This window comes from Lissotriton vulgaris, chromosome 10 (genome assembly GCF_964263255.1).
Source record: "Lissotriton vulgaris chromosome 10, aLisVul1.2, whole genome shotgun sequence".
NCBI lineage: Eukaryota > Metazoa > Chordata > Amphibia > Caudata > Salamandridae > Lissotriton > Lissotriton vulgaris.
In genome coordinates, this window is record NC_141698.1 from 878,650,524 (window position 1) to 878,671,687 (window position 21,164).

Sequence of the window (21,164 nt, forward strand, 5' to 3'; positions counted from 1 at the left end):
AACATTCCTCCAGTAGGTGACAGTAAGTATCCAATCATGCCGGTAGCAATGTTCCAAATCATAATTCACTGACTCAGTTGACGGTACTGCTTTTCTGAAATGTGTGACGCAAGGCAGTAAAACGGCCAGACAAAACATTCGCAGCACAGATGAACAGCAGGGCACACAGGCGGAACCTCGCACATTTCAAAAGTAGGTGACAGTAACTGGAACACATCACAAGTGTGCAAGCGGGGAGGGAGTTGTACACACAGATATGAGAAAGTAATTGGCACACTTCACTTGTGTGCAAACAGGAACGATGGAACAAAACCAGGCAGCATCAGTCTCTGCGTTCATGAACTCTCACATCCTGGTTGTCAGGTATTTCAAATAGGAACATGGTCTGAGCCGCTCTGCTGGTGGGTGAAGGACGACGAGGCTGAAAGATAACACACTCCACTCGGGGCAATGTAGGAGCGTTAGGGGGTCGGGGCGGGCGGGGGCCAAGGCGGGCGGTTGGCCCTAAAGCCTCATTACCCCCAGGCAACGCTGGGGCGGGCTGCTAGTTATATAATAAATTTGATTTCAGACTAAAAAAGGTATTATAAGAAAACATTTCACTAACTGAGTAAGCTACATCACACTGCCTCCAGAACTTGTCAATTAAGCGTGTAAAATTACACTATTAAACAAAAGCCTTATAACTGATTTGGCAAGAATATGATGACGTTTGGTGTAAATTAAGCAAAGCTGTTCAATCTAGTGACTCACATACATTTTATAATATTGCAGTGCATGGGACAAACCTTTGCAAATGTACTGTGTACTACAGTAAAAATTAAAAAGCTTGTAATTCTAAAACTGTGTGTCACTGGGAAAAGTCTCATTTTGAACCAAGTATAAAATGCAATTTAATCACATCACAAGCTCTTTAAGGGTCTTCATGCTTTCTCTGCTCCAGGTCCTAATGGTATACCTCTGACAGTAATATAAACTAATCCTAAGAAATGGAGAGCAGTATTCAGTATAATATTTTCAAATCCTTTTAGTACTAATATTATGCCATTATCTTGGAAAGGTTCCCTCTTAAAAGAAGTCATGAAACTCATACCCGAGATGATCGTTTATTAGGATTGTTGAATTAGGATGGCAAATTATTTGCCAAACTCGTTCTAATATTATGGCCCTAAATATGTGAGCAACAAATGTACTAGATCAAAATGACCATAAGCATTTTGTAAACTCTATCCACTACTCACTAGCTTTTGATATAGTTGATAAGAAACATCTTTGGGCAAAACTGCATTTCTGGGGATTGAACCAACTTAACTTCATTTTCGATCTGAACTGTATTCAGATACCTTGATGCAGGTTAAATTATCATCTGGTCCTACTTCTAGAATATACACAACAACTGGCATGTAACATGAATATCAATTACCCCTCCTCTGTGTTTTCTCTTTATATTACAGACCTGTGCAAATATTTAAATCATAATGAAGACCTTGTTCTAAAGGGTGATTGGGTAAAATGTAGCCATCTTGCATATACAGATGAGCGGATTGTTTTTCAAATATCCAAAAGGGCCTGCAGAAGTAACTAAACTGAATGCAACAATGCAATGCTATAAATGGTCTTCGGTTAAACTCATCAAAAATAAATTTTCATTTAGATGTCATAGCTGTCATTTAAAAGAGTGGTTGACTCTTCCCCTATTGAGCCAGGGGTCAGTTATTTATACTTGGGAGTCTTCTTTGTAAATTGATTTGGAACACTCACGCTATAACCTGAAAGCTAGATGTTTGGAGCTAACAACATGCTGAAACATTGTTGTAACAGACGTGGTTTAGGGCAATAGCAATATCTAAATTGGTTCAGAAGCTGTTCGAAGGATCTTTTAGTTTACCCTGCAAAAATTGTAGGGTTTTAGATAGATGCTCAGCTTTAAATAGGAACCAAAAACGAATCTACAGAAAAAAAATGACATAGCTTGGTGTTGAAATAATATAAGAACTAAAACTGAAAAAACAATAAAAATAGCCAGTTATGGTTCAGTGAACTAACTATAGCTTGTCAGCGCCATTCACTGCTTATGACCTCACTTATGACATGTGAAATGAAATCATTCAGTCACTGTGACAGCACCTTATTTTGTTTATGGACTTGAAGTAATTCAACACGATATATCTACAACAAATTTTCTATTACCAATCAAGTGAAAATGGACATACCTTGTGACCACAAGCTGGACACATATCTGTCAAGACACACAAATTTGGTTAATCTTATCCTCTTTTCAATAGCATTCACCCACCTAACGAACAAAAGACCTTTGTGGACTCTAATGGAGTCACCCCTTTTCCTAAACCTTGAACACCCTCCAAAAATCAGTGTGTACTCTATTCACCTTAATCGGATCACCCTGCTAAATACTTCACATGACCTGCAATTTTAAGTTAAAAGGTTGACAGGTGTGCATTTACCACTGATAAAACATCATTTGCCAGGCCCTCTGGACAACCTCATTAGTTAGCTAAATACTCTATACACATTTCTGAGATGAGCACAATGGTCTACTACCTTTGAGCCATGCTTACACTCCCTTGTGAGTTAAACCACCTCTGTGTAGATCACCCTCCATTCTACATTATTCAATAATCTGCAATACCTCAATATCTTCAGCAAAGACCTGGAAATAAACATCCACACCTTATAAATGTCCTCTTTACATAGAATGTATCTATCACACTGTATTGCAGCAGTTTAATATTTAACATGGTCATGTACCCAGCCATCCACTGCTGGATAATCTATTGTTAACAGAAGCTCACCCGTTATTCTGCAACAGCCTTTTGCATTAAGTCACAACCTACTTTGAAATATGTCTCATTTAACAAGTAGTACTACTTGCACTCTGAACTGTATTGATTGATTAATTTGTTAAAGGTGTGACATAACCTTCAACATGCACAACCACACTTGCCTACACAATTTCCATTCTATGCACCCAAACATGTACACACAGTAATTGTGTGGTGACAATTGAGAGGTCATCACTGAAGTCATCATTGATGTAATTTAACACATTATGAGTGATGCAACATGTGTGGTCATAAGAATACATGGCAGGACAGACGTTATAGTTAGTTCACAAACTATAACTGGTGAATTTCGGTTGTCTTTCAGTTTTTAAATATTATTTTATATCTCATTTCAACACGCAACGATAACGTCACCTTAACCTTTAGTTTATATATATATATATATATATATATATATATATAAATCTATATATATATATATATATATATATACACACACTCTTCGTCTCCGCTTTTCCTTCTCTGGATGAAAGTGAAGAGCACGGACCACGTAAATCCTTAAAATACTTTCTGTTTATTCTTACAGCGTACGAACAGTCATGACGCCTTTCGTCCCTCCCTGGGGACTTGATCACATGACGCCAAATTACCTATGGCATTCCTTTTAAGTAGTTACACACTTTTTTTCTTCCTCATTTTTAAAAGACAAGTGTTTTCATTGGATGTGAACATACCACATGGTATAAAGTGCAAAAAACAGTGCTCAGTATTATCCAGTAACTAAAAACTGCTATGTTGGGATAAGCCTAATCAAATTGTTGCTTTTTCACAGTTTTGATACAGTATTCCCAAGGTTACATATAATTATTAGGAGGATTCCTTAGCAGCAAGAAACACAATCGCTTTCAAAGGTATTTGCATAAATGCATTGTACTGCAAAATGTAACCTTATGCTGGCTGGTCAGTAAACAATCCACATTTATCAATATGAATAAATATATTTAAATATCTAAACAAATAAATAGGTACATAAATGCATAACCGTATATATAAGCACAATAATTTAAAACATATATAAATAAGCATTGAATAAAAAAATAGCTATATATACACACACATCCATTAAATAGTGAGTATCTCAGACTACACATATTTAAAGATAATATTATGAAAATCATCGAATATATATATATATATATATATATATATATATATATATATATATATATATATATGCCACAGATCCTCTCCTGTTTGAAGAAAGGGAAGGGACACAGCGGGGTTCGTTCAGGACATTTATTAAAACAAGAGTCAGCATGACCGGTTTCGGCGTCAGGCCTCTTCAGATGCCGCAGTTCGTGTGAGGTGATTCCTTAAAGTAGTAACAAGCTCCTCCCATTATGTAACGAGAGGCCCAGCTGCTGCACATACTTGCGCTGACGTCACAGTAGTCTCTGTTGCGGATATATATATATATATATACACACATATATACATACACACACATTCCTTTCATCTACCAACACCTGGCCAGTTCCAATGTAATGCCTACTAATGTTGTGCAAGTATTTGCAAATGATTCCTGTTGCCATGTATAACTACAGTGCCTTTGCTAATTCCTCCTAAAATACTGTCGGTAGGTTTAAGGATGAAAAATAAACACAGGGGGAATACATCCCTATCTTTTAACATCTGGTCCCAAAACCTAAATTTTGGTATATTATCTTTTTGCCCAACAGCTGATATAAATACTGGATATGTCTGTGCAAATAGGTGCATGTGCAAACGATATTTTTTGTATATTTTTGGATTTTTTAAAGTTCTTTTTAAAAAGAATGGAAAATATAAAAAGTGCTAGATGTGAATTATAAAAAAGCTTAAGATAGCTAAAAAGAACAAAGGGAACTTGCGGGAAGCTTATGTGGAAGGAATAAGTTAGAAGGAACAATTTAAGAACATGAATCAGTTCATAAATTTATAATTTAATTGGGGGTGTTGCCTAACCAACCCGGAAAACCTAGTACTGCTGAGAGTCCAATCTGCCAGCAAAGTCATTTTGCGGACTGGTAATTGGTTTTGGTCATATTCTACAGATCTTACACTTGATGGACTGGAAGCCCCAATATTTATAGGCTGGCATGAAGTTCCTCCGAACTGTTAAGACCAGTGGGATGCTTGCTATCGAGACTTAAAATGTAGTGCATCTCTAATAGTCTATGGCTCCACTCTCTGTCACCTCCTCGTTTTCTCTTGGGGACAGAGTCGATAAGAACATTTTTGTGCTCCTTAGGATTGCCATCATGCTGCTCATGAAAGTGCCTGGCCACGGGGTATGCCAGGTCATGGTTTTTGATGGCTCTGATGTGTTGGAGTACCCTTTTGTGTCCAGGTAAGATGGTACTCCCTATATATCTTAGCCCACATGGGCAGCCCAACACATATACCACGTAATCAGCCTTGCAATTTAGTGATTTCTCTGCTTGGTCCCCCAAACGGAGTAGAATATTCTGTAGCATTGACTCCATGTTGACAGACTTTACACACTTTACATTTGTAAAACCCCTTCCTTTGCGCCAGCCAAGAGCTGGGGGAGAAGCTGTCCCCATGGCAAAATCCCTCAATTGTTGGTACAGTGCATTTTGAAACATAAATACATTGGTGGTAAGGCACAACTCGACCATATTGACAAGCATTCTACTATGCTCCTCATAGTGAGGCCCTTTCCTTGCCAAGTAGTATTTTAAGGCCATTAGTCCGTCACTGTGCTTAATAGACGTGTACAACGCCGTAACATCTAAAGCAATCAAAAGGTATTCGTCATTCGATTTGAAATCTTTCATTTTAGTCAAAAAATCACCCGTGTCCTTGGTATAGGAGGCTAGATTGTGAACAAACTCTTGTAGGAAGAAATCCACATATATGGATGTATTTTCAAAAATGCTGTTCTTTGCTGATATGATCGGCCTTCCTGGTGGATTCATTCTATCCTTGTGCTTTTTTTGGTATAAAGTACAAAATTGGGATAGTTGGATTAGGATTCCACAAATACTAAAATTCATCACTCGTTAGCATACCCTTTTCACGCCACGCCATTAATTTCATCCAAAAGGCTGTGTGCGTTGTGTTCCACGTCATTCTGTTGCTGTAACAGGATTCATCACTGAGATGGTTTGTTGCTTCCTTCAGGTAGTCCTCCCTTTTCCACAGGACGACATTGCCGCCCTTATCAGCATTTCGCGCTACAATTTCTTTATTATTTTGAATCTTCGTCATTAATTGATGGTATTGTAATTCTTTTTTTATTTTTGTTCTGTTTGTATCCTGTTTTTGCCTTGTTGGTAGCTTTATTTAAATTCTTAAGATCAGTGATGACCTGTTCCTGGAACATATCAATGTTATCTTTTAACATGGGAGGGTAAAACATCGAAGGTGGTTTGAAGGGTGTGGCACACTGTATCATCGGGCCTGACTGAGTAACTGTAGACATGCCATCAGATTGGTTTTGCTCCTGTATTAATTCAAATAGTGTTTTCCCCAGCACTTGCGAATCCGGATTGTGGATGGTACTCATTCCATGTGTCTGTGGGATATTTGTGTTTGCCATTGATGGTATTCCCCCACTTGGTACTTTTTTCACTTGAGCATGGAACTTCCGAAGTTTGAGCTTCCTTACACTTTTATATATGTCAACTCTTGATTTTGTATAGTTAAATGCACTTTCTGGGCAGAAGGAGAGTCCCAAGGCCAGCAACTGAGTTTCAGCTACGTTGAGAGTCATATCCGATAGGTTAATTATCTTTTCGCACTTATTGCCTTGATGTCGATTTGTGTTACTTTTTCCAATATTTCCTCTGTTGTTTTTTCTGCTGTTTTTTGTTGTGTGTCTCTTCTTCTGCTGGCCTTTGTTCTCTCGCTCCTTCTTTTGTTCCTCCTCGACTTCCGCTGGCTAAAAAATCAACCTCCTCAGTGAGAGAGTGTCGATGTCCTTTAATTGCTTTGGCTTTATTTCGTGTATCCGCCTCAGATCCGCTTTCTACTGCTGAACTATCTTCAGATGCTGATGTTAATTCAGGAAGTTGGTTTTCACTTTCAGCCCCATGCTTTGATGCCTTATTGTCTGCCTTCAACACGTCAAACTTGCGAGCAAATGTTAAGATTCTTCCTTGCTTGTAGTCACATCGATCTCTGTGGAATTTGTATGTTTTACGTTCTCTAATGACAGCCTCTTCTTTTTTTAGGCGTTTTTTCATGTCAGCTTTAAGTTTTGCAATTTCTTCCTGTTATTCCATTGAATCTAGTTCCTTAGTTAGATTCTCAATGTCCTCAGCCAATTTAGTACAGTCCTTTTCAGCATACTTTACCAGGATAAAGAGTAGTTTGCGTGAGGAGTCCAAGTTGGTTTCAAACCATTCGCGCATCATTTCACGATCAGGCGCTTCGTAGCTTGGGGCGATTAGTATTCTTAAATCACGGGGTACGCGCCCCACGTCAATGTAGCGTTGTAATGACTTAGCCCCCCACCATCGCTTTTTTTCTGTTCTCATAAGTTTTTCTAGTTTTTTACATTTTTCCTTTATCCCGGTGTTGCTGTTTATTACTGCTGGTTTCTGGGTAATGAAGTCCTTGTTAGGGACCACATCATCATTAAACATAGCAGCCGCCGCTTCCTCCTGCAGGTGCCTTTACTTGCGGGGTGCTTGCAGGGACATTGGCAATCCTGTTACCACTTTTTTTGCATGCGAATGGCGGCGGCTACCCACTTGGGTTTTACCGAACCACCAGTCCCAGAGAGCATTGCTTCAGGTTTTACACCTGTGCATAATTACTGAGGGTATTTACTGGTGTCTGCAGCCTGTCGTCATGTCACATGTGCTGCCACTGAAAAGGGCGTTGGCCCGAAACGCGTCTCGCAGGAAAGGGACTCTGTTCGCAGCTCGCGCCCTTGCGCTGGCAACAATTCCTACCTGTAAGTGCATCCCCACCAAGCAGCAACCTTTTCTTTCCATTTTTTGCGGCCTGCCCGGTCGCGGGGTTGCACTACCGCTTACAACTGCGGGTCCACAGCTGCCTTACTTGGGCAGCTTTCTGTGGTACAGGAGGTGTCTTTACTTGCGGGGTCATTGGCAATCCCTTTAACACTTTTTTTGCATGCGAAAGGCGGCGGCTACCCACTTGGGTTTTACCGAACCACCAGTCCCAGAGAGCATTGCTTCAGGTTTTACACCTGTGCATAATTACGGAGGGTATTTACTGGTGCCTGCAGCCTGCCGTCATGTCACATGTGTTGCCACTGAAGAGGGCGTTGGCCCAAAACGCGTCTGGCAGGAAAGGGACTCTGTTCGCAGCTCGCGCCCTTGCGCTGGCAACAATTCCTACCTGTAAGTGCATCCCCACCTAGCGGCAACCTTTTCTTTCCATTTTTTGCGGCCTGCCCGGTCGCGGGGTTGCACTACCGCTTACAACTGCGAGTCCACAGCTGCCTTACTTGGGCAGCTTTCTGTGGTACAGGAGGTGCCTTTACTTGCGGGGTGCTTGCGGGGACATTGGCAATCCCTTTAACACTTTTTTTGCATGTGAATGGCTGCGGCTACCCACTTGGGTTTCACCGAACCACCAGTCCCAGAGAGCATTGCTTCAGGTTTTACACCTGTGCATTAATTACTGAGGGTATTTACTGGTGCCCGCAATCCACTGCTGATGATGTCACATATTACATCATTCATGACATGGTCAGTGACATCACTGATGACATCTCAAATGACATCACTGATGACATCACTGATGAAATCATCCACGTGACAATCTGATACATCTCATCATACACTAGTATAACCTTTCAACACTCATTATAAAATATGGAGTTCCATATTTGAAACCATTGACACACCAATACAAGTTTCTAACAAGCATTTGCAGTGCAATAGGTCTCGCATTTGCAAGAGTTTGTGCTATTGGTATTGTAAATGACAACGCCGTTAATGTATGTGTTGGTTATAAAAACAGATAAGTAAAAGACATTGTCATTTACAATGCCAATACTTTAAACTCTCGCAAATGTGAACCCTACTGCATTACAATAGTAAATGACAATGCCCTTTATTTTGGTTTAAAAAAACGAAAACATAAATAAAAAGTATTGTCATTTAGAATCCCAAGAGCTCAAGCTTGCATAATGCGAGACCAATTGCATTGCAAATGCCCGTTCTTAATCTGATGTTAGCAAATGCTAATCTTGGGACAATTTCACAGGACTGGACTGGACTGGAGCGCTCTATCACTTTATGTTTTTTTATTTGAAGAGCTGCAGGTAAATTGCAGTGCCAGCACACTGCGATCCAGCAGGTAGAAATGGTGAATTTTGCCTACTACTTTTTTTGCTTGAATGTTCCAGCCGCTCTTATACCCTCAAGTAAGAGACTCACAACCTGGCAGTAACACCTTCAGCAAACAACTGAGCAAGCTACACTGTAAGGGGAAGCGGGGTTGGGTGGTAAGAGGAGGGGAATACATCATTATCACTCCACATTTCTGAGCAAACATGGATATCAGTTACAGTAATTGGGAGTGGTAGAGTGACCATGAAATGTACGCTGGGCAGACAGTTTAGCCACAATGCAGCCAAGTACCTCACCCCCTGGGATAGGAGGTAGACACACACAAACTTCATTGTTCCAACAGAAACAACTATCTACATAAACAACACCTTATTCACATGAAAAAAATGATATTTTATAGTAACTAGGATACACACAGACACTAATACTGGAACAGTGAAAATAGCATTTGTTGAGCGAAATGTTGGTGGAGCTGGGAGGCATGATTTGGTTGATGGAATACACTGAGAAAGACAAGAAAAAAAACAACACAAACAAATAATGCTTACGTTAGGAAAGAGAATACAGTACAGACACTGAGGCATTGTCTACAACGACAACAGGACAAGGATCATTCATGATGGGTAATTTACAACGAGGAAAACCAGCGAAATACAATGAAACTACAATAATCTGAACTTAGGGCAGGGAGACACATACACTGGGGTAGGGACACACAACACTGGACACCAACACACACCCGTTTTGTCAATAAAGCCCCACTGAGGCAAATAATATACTAATAATCTGACAAGAGACATAACATTGGACACCGACACATAGTAGCATTGTCAGTACAACAACAGAGGTGCAATAATATACTTATATCAGGATCAGGCGGTACACTAACAGAGGGACTACGATAACAGACATGGAGATAACAACATTGGCACCTGACACAGGGATACACTTATACGTGATCAGAGAACAAATGGACAATGGCACATAGGAGTGGGGATATCGCCTACACTGGGACAAGCACATGGATATATGTACAGGGAATACACAGACACACAGAAAGTAAACGTCCAGGAGTACATCCATCAGAACGGGAGGCACATGCTTTGCATCAGAGAATGAGCAGGGGTCTGACACATCAGATAATATTCTCACACAAAGACTGTAAAGACCCAGCTACTGGGGCAGGGAGAAATAAACACCAAGGTAGTGAACACAGAGTACAAGTTGGGGATTGTGATTTGAGGAAAAAACACAGAAGCAACAAGAACATGTGTCAGAGAACACCAACACATCAAATAGGAGACAGGACATGCATCAACTGTGGGCCAGGGAACACACAACAGACTGGAAAGGAAACAACTCTAGAACACGCGATGCACTGATAGTGAAATAGGGACGGGACAGGAGGAAGCAGACATCTAAATAATGCTGCACACTCGAATGGCCGTTGGTAGGAGGATGCAAGACCAGAGTGGCCTCCCCTTCCCTAATGGACCCTGCATAATGTCACCAGGTCACCGGCGAAGGGATAAGGAAAAGAGCTACATTATGTCAAAGAATAGGAACGGAGGCGTATGTTTTGCTGACAGAAAGACAAAACTAGAGCCCCTGCTTGTTTCTGAGAAGTGCCGGTGCTCTGCGAATTGAAGTAATAAGGGGACTGCACGGGAAGGGACGGGTGGGTAGGGGTTAAAGAAGCGAAGGAACAGAACGCCGTGCTGTGCTAGTGTTTTTATCGTCTGTGTTCACGACCACTCCTGCTTCTAACAACCTGTTACTCAGAGACAGAAGCCTGGACGTCACAGCCGATCGGGCCTTAGCAGGTCTGCTAATCAGTGCGTGTCTGTTAAAGGGTGCCCGGACCAAGAGGCTAAAAGTGTTGTCTGTAGCAGGGTGGAATTAATAAACATTTCAGTCAAAAACAGTGGGCAAAAAAGCTTATATTGACCTTACTCCTGTATGTATGAATCAGACGTGTTGCGTTTTTTAGGTACCGCCACCAGTACAATGTGGTCGCCATGAGCGTTTGCTTCACTAAGCGCCAATGCTCTCAGCGGCTCACAGCACCGGCGGTGGCAGAGGCAGCTCTCAGCGGCTCACAGTGCCGGCAGAGGCGGCTCTTATCGGATTAAGCTCCGTCACTTTTTCTCAGCGCCAATGCGATATGAACTGGGCCATTTAGAGGAATGTTGAAGGAGTCAGAAACAAGCACTGTGGGGGAGAGGTCAGCAGCAATGAAGGTGCCTGCGAGAGGCGTCGCAAAAGTGAAAGCAGGAGCGCGAGAACAGACGCTGCTGACGCCGCCGTACACGCTCACAGCTCATGCCAGCAGCAAACGCGCGCTCACATAGCCAAATCCGAGACGGAAAATGCGCGCGTCAGACTCGTGTCCACATATTCAGTAAGCATATAGATATATTAAAGTATACAAGAGGTCCATCGCTACGCTCGACCTAAAAACCTACTCAGTGATTCCTACATCTACACACTTAACTATAGATTCACTCTTACATGCTAATAAAGATCAATAGAACACTATTAAATATACTTCTACACCTACATCGACATTACACACCAGCAAACATCCTATTCACTTATGCAGTCATCCTACTCACTTATGCAAACAATTGATCATACTTACATTTACTAAGCTACACACTTATACAAACACCACTTTATTTAAACATATAGATAGGAACTCATACTTAGTGGGTTATAAAAGCACTATTACAAGTATACAGTTTTCGATACAGTCACTCATACAATCACTGAGTCTTATGTATACTTATTTATATACAAACACTGTCACATACACTGCCTTTTATATTTCTAGTTTGTTGGACATGTATTATTGAGAAATATATTTACTCATCACCAGACCCACAAAGAGATTCACTCACCCAAACAAATGTTTCCACATACAGTCTTAACCTCTTATACCTACTAAATCAACTATTTACACATCTTTGGACAATGCAAGGCACTGGAGTGGATCATCTCGTTCCTCACCGGAAGAACCCATAGAGTCCGCCTCTCCCCATTCAGATCCGCGGCCACCAAAGTCATCTGCGGCGTACCACAAGGATCATCACTCAGCCCCACCCTCTTCAATGTCTACATGAGCCCCCTCGCAGCCATCGCATGCCAACACAACCTCAACATCATCTCCTACGCCGACGACACCCAGCTGATCCTCTCCCTCACCAACGATCCAACCACCGCCAGAACCAGCCTACACGAAGGGATGAAAGACGTCACCGAGTGGATGAAGAACAGCCGCCTGAAACTGAACTCAGACAAGACGGAAGTCCTCATCCTGGGATCATCGCCCTCCGCCTGGGACAACTCCTGGTGGCCTCCTGCCCTGGGCCCCACTCCCAAGTCAACGGACCGCGCACATAACCTGGGCTTCATCCTGGACTCCTCCTTCTCGATGACCAGACAAGTCAGCGCCGTCTCATCATCGTGCTTCAACACCCTACGCATGCTCCGAAAGATCTCCCGGTGGATCCCCACCGAAACCAGGAAGCCGGTCACCCAGGCACTCGTCACCAGTCGACTTGACTACGGAAACACCCTCTACGCCGGAACAACAGCCAAACTTCAGAAAAGACTCCAACGCATCCAGAACGCCTCCGCACGACTCGTCCTGGACATCCCCCGACACAGCCACATCTCCGGCCACCTGAGAGAACTCCACTGGCTCCCTGTCAGCAAGAGGATCACGTTCAGACTCCTCACCCACGCACACAAGGCTCTCCACGACCTGGGTCCCAAGTACCTCAACAACCGCCTAACCAACTACACTTCCACCCGCCAGCTAAGATCAACCAGCCTCGCCCTCGCCGCCGTTCCACGCATCCGCAGAGCCACCACCGGAGGAACATCCTTCTCCTACCTGGCAGCCAAGACATGGAACTCCCTCCCCATCCACCTCCGGCTAACCCAAGACCATCTCTCCTTCAGGAGGCAACTCAAGACCTGGCTTTTTGAGCAGTAACGTACCCCTCTCCCCAAGCGCCTTGAGACCCCTCCAGGTGAGTAGCGCGCTATACAAATGTTATGATTGATTGATTGGTTGACTGACAGTCACACACCTCCCACCCAACCACACACACATTCACTACCCCATACAAATACTCACTTAACTAATTATTAACTAATATAGACTTTCACATAGCTAGTAACCAACTTATGTAGTAGTTTACACAACAAGCGATAGAGTGATACAGGTATTCACACAGTTTAATCACTATCCCATATATTTAGTGAGACACTTTAAATTAGTCACTTAGACAGTCAATCACATTACTACTAAATCCTCCATCCAGACACTTATACATCCACTCAGTCTTTAATTCAGATTGCTACATATATATAATAATTTAAATATCGAACCAAACCACATTCACTGGATGATGTCATCAGTGATGTCATTTGAGATGTCATCAGTGATGTCACTGACCATGTCATGAATTATGTAATATGTGACATCAGCAGTGGATTGCGGGCACGCGAGTTATACTTAGTACAACTAACTATAACGGAGGAATTTCATTGATTTTGTACGAGTGAAATGTCCAGCAAACTATAACACCCCTAAAACCTATGTTTTTTTCAGTGAATATATATCTCTCTCTCTCAAGAAAGAGAAACTGCAATTGCAAGAGCAAATGCTGCTGCAAGGCATGAGCTCACTTACTACTAAAAGGAGCAGGCAGGGGCGTGGAGTTCACCCCTAAGTTCAGGACATATTATTTGGGAACAAGGGCAAAAAGCGTAAGGTTTTTTTAGAAACTATTAGACAGTTAGGGCCAAACCTCTGCAGAACAAACCCTTTGGCTGTCAGTTTACAGTGCCACAGTATTGATAATTGAAAGAGGAGTGTCTGCCACTGTGGTAGGGTTTATATCCATATGAATTTGTTGCTTAAACTTAAATTTGATTCATTAATGCAATACATTTACTTTTAGGGTAAGCGATCTAAGAATGTTTGCAAGCTGAGCTTGCAATACTGACAGTGATTCCAATACAAAATGTATACATGTTTGCAAAATGTAACAATTTGAGGCTGCTTGTAATGCTGTCAAAATAAAATGTACCTAAAACATTTGAAACTTGACAAAATGTTTTGAAAAACTATTGTGGAACTTTAAACAAAAGTTCTCAGACATCATTTAGTAAAATGGGTTTGATGCATACCAATGCTGAAAAATTAATAATGGAGAATCACTTTAATCACATGAGTACCATGAAAACAATTTCCGAAGTACACCTGTATGTTTATGCTCTGGCGTAGGTGCATATTAATGACTTTCAAGAATTAACAAGAGTTTACATTAGAATACTTCGAAATTGTACTGGCAGACCTATGGGAATGAGCAAATATACATGTTTATTTGCTCGTGAAAATCTGCTAATAGCAAATTCTCTACACTTGGGTGGTATACATACATCCCAAGATTTAACAGCAGAAAAGTGGAAGATTTTGAAGGAAAAAAAAGTGGGATAGTGCAGTGCCCCCAGTTGACTACTATTGAAAATGAGTCTATTTTAGGAGGGAGACAAAATTGGGGCTCTACTGTCTGAATATGGTTTATTGGCATGTATGTGTATGAACCCAGGACGATCACCACTCTGAGGGCAGTGAGAGGTCAGTGCAAGGATATAGGATAACAAAACGACAGGAGGCATGGTGTCCTTTTGTATTTGTACCTTTGATTGATTGGGATCAAGGGCAAAAAGCGTAAGTTTTTTTATGAACTATTAGACAGTTAGGGACAAACCTCTGCAAAACAAACCCTTTGGCTGTCAGTTTACAGTGCCACAGTATTGATCATTGAAAGAGGATTGTCTGCCACTGTGGTAGGGTTTATAGCCATATGAATGTGTTGCTTAAACTTAAATATGATTCATTAATGCAATAGATTTACTTTTAGGGTAAGCGCTCTAAGAAATTGTTGCAAGCAGAGCTTGCATTACTGACAGTGATTCCAAATGTATATACGTTTGCAAAATGTAACAACTTTTTTCTCTTTTCAGAAAAAAAAATCTCTTTACTTTGTCAGGAGTAAATCTCCAACCTTTTCCAGTGTGGGGAAAGGATGGAGAGGAATCTGTGAATACCATTATTCACGAAGTACAGTTAGTGTGCACAGAAAGAGGGCATTCCAACCACGGAACTCCTGCTTCCTGGCAACTTCCAGCCTCTATTTGTAGATTTGCAAAAGTTTGGGAACATCACAGTCCTGCTAGATCCCAAAGCCCTTGTATATTACGATTCCTCAAACAATCAAAGAGTTTATCGTCAGAGGTCTGATTTAATGATAAAGAAGCCATAATTAGTCGACTTATTGGATGCCATTTAAAATGAACAAGTGAACTTTTTGCAGAACAAGTATATTTCTGGAACATGTCCCTTGGTCAATTAGATATTTTTTTTAATTCCACATATCTGAGAAGGGGTTTAAGGGAAGAATTACAACGGATACGTAAATGTGCAGAATGGCATTTTTTCCGAATGGTGCAGAAAATCGAATCAGTAAGTGAGACCCCACTGTAAAGCAATGAACTTTGTCCTAAACATGGGGCGTATCAAGATACCCAAATTGCCAATGTGCTTTTTCTCCTCCTCAAGAGTTCCTCTTCTGAAGTATTTCTGTCTGCTGCCATTTACTTCACTACAAAGAGCTACTTCAATAAAACTGCAATCAGTTCCGAAAGAAGTCAAACAGGCAGCTCTGGTCAAAAGCGAGCATGGACAGAAAAGATAAGAAAGGGTGTCAATGACAAATAGAAATGATGAAAGAATGGATCAAATCACCAGGATGTACATATAAGAAATCTTCGACTACATCTCTGCTGCGTGTAGACTCCTTGGTTGCTTAGTGGATAAATAAAAGGGCATTTTATATACTTCCAGCTTTGTCCCTCTAATAGTGTTTAAATGCATTACTGTCAGCGGTCACAACAGGATGTATTCCTGTACTGTTGCAGTTAATCGGGTATGCGGTTATTTGCAAAAACACTGCTCAGCTGTTCTTACCTCCTCAAGGATGAAATGACAAATGCCATCGGGATAGCTTGTTTCAATCTTGTATTTTTAGTTAATAAGTCAAGGAATTCTGGGGTTTGTAGTTTTGGTTCAGATCAATCAAAGGTGCAAATACAAAAGGACACCATGCCTCCTGCACGTTTTGTTATCCTGTATCCTTGCATTGAACGATCACTGCCCTCAGAGTGGTCAGCCTCCTGGGTCCATATACATACATGCCAATAAACCCGATTCAGGTGGTAGAGCCCCAATTTTGTCTCCCTCCTAAATGGACTCTTTTTCAATAGTGTTCAGCTGGGGGAACTACACTATCCCAATTTTTTTCTTCAAAATCTCCCACTTTCCTGTTGTTAAATGTTGGGATGTATGTGTAGCACAAGTGGTATTTGGTCTCCAGGTGTCTTCCTCCAGCTCCGGGTACATAACTTTACCTCCTCATGAAAGGTCTTCTCTCGCATGAGGACGAACTGTCCCTACCCGTGGATGTGATCACGCACTTAGATATTCTATACCTCGCCTGATACCCAACCATCTTCCTGGTATATACCAATTCCCCTCTGACACGTGTTGATTTAAAAGGCAGTAATCACGGCGCTGCAATGGTTCCACTATCTTCTCTGATGCAGTTCCATCGCCTGCCTTAACCCCGCCGATGCATTATATCCCCGTCCGCCTTCTCCCCGTTAAAAAGAAATGGAAACACACCTATGACAGCCTCGGTTTCCCTGCACAGCCACACGCTGCCTGCCTGCCTGCTTGCCGATGAATCAGGAAGTGAAAACAGAGCCGCGTGTTACACTGAGATGGCCTCGGCCGGAAACGACACCCCAAGCCCTAGTGACGCGCGGGCTCGGAGGGAGGAAAGAGAAACAAGCGAACAGCGCCATCTGCCTACACACGAGGGAGAACTCTCGGGGTCGCTTTCCTTGACATACGTCTGACGACAAACAAATCAGTTACTTTACATTAGAGGTGGACGAGCAGGGCTTTAAGTGGGATGATAAAACTAGGGGGTCTCATAAAAGGGCGTGGCCAATGTAATTAAGGGCGTGGCTTTAAACACGTAAACTAAAAATCTGTGTTTAGCATAGTAAGACCCCCTCCCACTATTTATTTTTAATTTATTTTTATGCGATTTATAAAGCGCAAACTTTACCCGAAGGTGTCAGTGTCAGAACGTTTTACATAAGAACCAGTTGCAAAACATAAGGATTTAGGATTATATACGTTACATAAAATATACAAACAGAAAAAATTGCAAATGTACAAGATGTAAAGTCAGACAAGGAAGAGATACAAATAGAAAGAAAAATTGCAAATGTACAAGAAGTAAAGTCACTCAAGGAAGAGATACAAATGGATATACTTTACTTTAGAAATCTTTATTTCGACCATTCGGTCATAAAAGAAGCATGTGCATACATTCAGATAAATTGTGACACAGTCATAAAAACATCAAAGCATAAATTAAAAATCAGAGCTAGACAATGCAAGTGATTATTTAAAAAGTAGCAAATCTACAATCTACCCAGCAGTTTTTAAGAGACGACTACGCGTGTGCCATACATTCGTAAAAAATTTGGAGACTGCAAAGACAATTGGGCTGGAGGCTTCACTTTTCAAGATCCTATACATAGGTCCGTATTCCCTGCCACCCAGATTCTTAATTACGGGCAGTAACCAATATTTTCTTGCTGCCTTATATGCTGGGCAGAAGAAGATCACATGCAGGTCGTTCTCCTCTTTGTCGGCACAAAGAGGACAGAACTTAGAGGACGGGACTTTAGACCAAGTACTGCAAAAGGAGCGGAATGGAAGTGTGCTGTATCTCCACTGGAGGAATAGCTTTCTAGAAAGTATGGGGAAAACAGGGTCCAAAGATTTCTCGAAGGCATAAAGGTCCTTGGTTTGCAGGAATATAGAGGATAGGGACCCCTCCGTCTGAACAGCTATAGCCCTTACCCTCTTGTGCTCGTGGTACAGCTTCGCCAATTGTGTCCTGGATATTCTTGGTGCTGTGTCTGCTGGTTCAGACCACAATTCCGGGAGCCCCATTTCAATGCAAACTGACTGGATGTTTTGGACCCAGGGGATGCTGAGCACCTTGGGATGTTTTAATAGTTCGACCAATTCCGCCCTGTAGTCGGCGAGATTGACGCTGCTCCAAAGCCTGCGCCAGAAGGCGATGGGTCTTAGGCCTATCTCGTCGGCAAGTGGTCGTAGCCCTAAATCAAGCCTCAGTGGGAGGAGGGGTGTGCTGGGGGGAAGTGCCGTGATTTGCCTTAAAAACCTGTTTTCTGTGTGTGACAAATTCCGACATGAAATGTGCCCCCACAATTCAGCCCCATATAAGATAGCCCCCCTTGCCTGTGCTTTGTATATCTGTATTAGGGCCCCCAGAGGGCGGTAGGTCGAACCGGTCATCATCCTGGATATTCCCCCGGTAGTTTGTACTAGCTTAAGGTTTGCCCTTATTTGATGGCTCTCCCAGGTCATATTTTCATTGAGTGTCACGCCGAGATATTCGAACGTGTCTACTCGTTCCAGTCTTGCTGGTCCCAGTAGAGGGTTTGGGCGCTGCTTAGTTTTTGGGTTCAATACCATATATTTCGTTTTTGAGGCATTGATTTCCAACCCTCTATCCTTGCAGAAGGTCACAAACGCATCAAGTATCTTTTGGATGCCCATGGATGTTTTGGATACCAACAGTGTATCGTCCGCAAACATTATTGCGGGTACACTATTGCCATTCAATTTGGGGGCATCTATATAGTCGGTGGCATTAAGATGGGCGATTACCCCTGTGATGACCAGGACAGACGGACGCTAGGACCCTGTGGGTCACAGGGTGGTGACCAGGTCACCGGACACCACTTCCTGTCGAGGGACAGGAAAAGGGGAATACAACATAGGACGAGGACGAGGACAGATGTGCCCTGACGGACTGCTGAGACATACAAATAAAGAAGTACCTTCACCCCCATGATCTGTGTCCCGAGTCTTCCTGCATGCTAGCGCGTAGTATGCGACATCTGGCGACGAAGGATCCGGTCCATGCGTGCAGAAAATCGCGATCTCAAACCAGGAGCCCACCCTGGATCGCGTTGTGACAAACAGGAAGAGGGAAGAGTGAAGCGCCGTCCAAAAATCAGCAGCGACGTGGGAGCCCACCCCGACCGCCGCAAGAACAAGCAACACTGCCGGTAAGCGCCTGCAATAAGAGCGCGAAGCTTGAAGGAGCTGAAAAGCCAGCGCGAGCTCTCGCGAGAGTCTCGGCGGCCATATTGGGGCCAGGCGGGAGAGCCAATAGAAACAAAGGATAAGCGCGGCGGCCATTTTGAAGTCAGGCAGCGCCCGGATTGGCTAGGAAGTCTCGCGAGAGCCTTGGCGGCCATTTTGAAGTCAGGCGCGAGGGCCAATCAGCGAGCAGGAAATTTGGGCGGCCATCTTGAAGTCAGGAAAAGGTCGAAAATAAGAAAAAAAGTGCCGATTGCAAGAAAAAGGAGCAATAAAGCACAGGCAAAAGCAAAGAAACAAGACATAAGGCTAAAAAAAAAAAATTATTACGTCCTGTGCACCAAAAAGAAAGGAAAAGAGACAAGATTAAAGAAAGAAACAAAGGAGCAAAGATATCAATAGAAATAGCTCGAAATAAACGAGTTTAAAGAAAATGCCTGACACTAAGTCACAGAGTGCACAATACCGCAGACCAGTGCCTTTCGTTGTATCGGAGCCACAAGTGGGCATCCGGTGGGAGAAGTGGATCATAAAATTCGAACGATACATGAAGGCGACCGATGTGGTAAATGAAAAAAAATTAGATCTCTTCTTGAACTTAATGGGAGATGAGATAGATGACCTCCTCATAACACTGCCACAGAGTGAATTAGAAACCTATGACAAACTAATAAAGTGTCTGACGGCCAAGTTTGACCCACAAAGAAACGTTGACTTTGAGAGATATTCTTTTCACATGGCATATCAGCAGCCAGAAGAGTCAATGGATGATTTTGCAACGAGGCTAAGAAAGCTAGTAGCCCATTGCCAATTTGAAAAGTACGACAACGAACAGGCACTTCGCCTCAAACTAATAGAAGGCTGCAGAGACACGGAATTTCGCACAAGGCTGCTAAAAGAATCGACCACTGTAGAAAAAATTCTAGATCTTGCGAGGGTAGAAGCAAGAGCGACGACACAAGCGAAACAGATGGATCGAAAGGGAGAACAAATACACAGAATGACAGACACCGGCAAGAAAGGGAGCTGGAAAGGAGGACACAAGGAACAAGCGGCAAAGAAACAAAGCTCCCAATGCTACAGGTGCGGCCTGGATTTCCCTCACAGAGGACCATGCCCAGCATTTGGTCAAACGTGCAGAAAATGCAACAGAAGCAACCATTTTGCGACTATGTGCCAAGGTGGACAATTCAAAAGTGAACGTGGCAAGCCAGGAAAGCCAAGAACAACAACAACAAAACATGTACGGCACATGGAAGCAACGGAAAGGAGCTCGTCGGGGGAATCAGGAGAAGAAGAGGAAGAGGAAGAAACAACAAGAAAAGTAGAGCGCCTATATCTCATGACCACGGACGAAGGGCATGAAGAGGAACACATCAGGCTAATAGATAGGAAGTCAATAAAAAAGACGGATTGGGTGACAATCGAAGTAGGGCCCCATCAAACAAACTTTGTACTGGACAGCGGAGCCACGTGCAACATCATGTGTGCCACTGAATATGACAAGATGAAGAAAAAGCCGCCGCTACAACCATCAAGTGTAAGAGTCTTCACATGGGGTGCACAAAATCCTGTAACAAACATGGGAAAATTCACGGACACAATGACGCACAAAGGCAAGACTGTCGTGGAAGAAATACATGTGTTACGAGGAGACATTCCAGCACCGTGCTTACTGAGCAACGTAACAGCAAAAATAATGGGACTACTGAAAATGATGTATCACATGTCAGA

General features: G+C 42.5%; 1 protein-coding gene across 1 annotated transcript in view; it reads right to left on the reverse strand.

Annotated features, from left to right (window-relative positions):
- Positions 1-17,168, reverse strand: part of DUS3L (dihydrouridine synthase 3 like) — a 169,718-nt gene extending 152,550 nt beyond the window's left edge. Inside the window, exon 1 of the mRNA XM_086941835.1 lies at positions 16,899-17,168. The gene's annotated coding sequence lies outside the window, so the exon portion shown is untranslated. The remainder of the gene's footprint in view (positions 1-16,898) is intronic.
- Positions 17,169-21,164: the final 3,996 nt, after the last annotated feature.